The following is a 1,969-nucleotide window of genomic DNA, read 5'->3' as shown; positions in this document are numbered from 1 at the left end:
ATACAGGTCTTTAAGATTTTAAAGGGAATTGACAACATCAAAAGTGACCAAATTTTCACATTGAATGAGAATCAGACAAGAAACAATGGTCTCAAACTGTCCGGAAATAGATTTAATTTGGAAGTAGGTAGAAACAACTTTGCCAACCGTGTAGTTAATGAATGGAATAAACTTCCTGCACAGGTAGTGCAATGTAGTTCAGTTCGAAGCTTTAAGAATCATTTAGATAAATACCTAAGTAAGATGCTGTAATTATTATAATTTATGTTATATTATTTGTTTTTGTTTTGTTATAATTTGTCTGTCTGATTTTCATTTATTATTAGTTATATGTCAATTTATTATCATTTACTATTTACCTGTTTGTTTGTTATTCAACTATACCAATGCATTTATTTATGTATTTTAACTGTTATTTACATTGTTATAGTTTTAATTTATTATTAATATTTTTTTTTTTTTTTTTTTTTTTTTTTTTTTTCATCCGACCTAGATATGGATCAAAAGGTCTCCTGTCGGCATGCTTTGCCTTTGTAATCCTTTGTAAACTGTATACAACCTTCTGGGATTCAGTTGCAGCGCACGCGCGCGCACGCACGCTGGCCCGGAACCTACTCGCGAGACTGAGGTGGTGGATCCTGGTGCAAGGCGCGCCAGGATACACCGCCCACCCTCTCACCCTCACCCTCTCCCTCCCCTGCGCGTTCTTTTCCCGCCCAGAGAGACAGACATGCACTGTCAAACTGGGTGATGTGGTCATAATAGGAGAAAAAGAAAGAAGAGTCGACTGAGTGGAATGAACCTTGGTAACAATAACAAATGGTTCAGCTTGTGTGTGTGTGTGTGTGTGTGTGTGTGTGTGTGTGTGTGTGTGTGTGTGTGTGTGTGTGTGTGTGTGTGTGTGTGTGTGTGTGTGTGTGTGTGTGTGTGTGTGTGTGTGTGTGTGTGTGTGTGTGTGTGTGTGTGTGTGTGTGTGTGTGTGTGTGTGTGTGTGTGTGTGTGTGTGTGTGTATGTGTGTGTGTGTGTGTGTGTGTGTGTGTGTGTGTGTGCGTGTGTGTGTGTGTATGTGTGTGTGTGTGTGTGTGTGTGTGTGTATGTGTGTGTGTGTGTGTATGTGTGTGTGTGTGTGTGTGTGTGTGTGTGTGTGTGTGTGTGTGTGTGTGTGTGTGTGTGTGTGTGTGTGTGTGTGTGTGTGTGTGTGTGTGTGTGTGTGTGTGTGTGTGTGCTTACCTAACTGTATTTACCTAATTATAGTATGCAAGAAAGGAGTCACGCTCGTTGAAACCCGTCTCCTGTTATCTAATTTTCTAACATACCTAGACTCAGGTTCATGCGCAGTTACAACTTAATCTTTATCCTTGATTTCCAATTATCACATTTAAATTTGAACCTGTGTATTGTTTGTGCTTGGGCTACATCACCTGCTAAGCTGTTCCACATATCTATGCATCCACATGGAAAACTGTATTTCTTCACAACCTTTTGACGTCATGTGGTCTTTTTTAATTTACCCCCATGACCTCTTAAAACCTTTACATCTTTAATCAGGAGATCTCTCCTGTCAGTATAATCTATCCCCTTCAGTGACCTGAATACCGTAATCATATCACCTCTTTCTCCTCAATCTTTCAAAACCATCAGACCCAGTACTTGTGTGTGTATGTTTGTGTGTGTGTGTGTGTGTGTGTGTGTGTGTGTGTGTGTGTGTGTGTGTGTGTGTGTGTGTGTGTGTGTGTGTGTGTGTGTGTGTGTGTTTGCGCGTGCACGCTACCTGTTTTCTATTTACGTGAGGCCCCGTGTCTATGTTTCCACTGACCAAACTTGGTTTCAAACTTATTTGTATTGTTTGAATGTCTTCATAATGTTCCACGAATCAGTAATCCTATATGGAAAACTGTATTTTTTTAATAATAAAATTCATTCTCTTCCTCATCAATTTTTTCCATTTCCTCTTGCTTTTCTTTTATC

This window comes from Oratosquilla oratoria, chromosome 31 (genome assembly GCF_046742065.1).
Source record: "Oratosquilla oratoria isolate Oo_2021 chromosome 31, ASM4674206v1, whole genome shotgun sequence".
Classification (NCBI taxonomy): Eukaryota; Metazoa; Arthropoda; class Malacostraca; order Stomatopoda; family Squillidae; genus Oratosquilla; species Oratosquilla oratoria.
Note: the sequence above shows the minus strand (reverse complement) of the source record.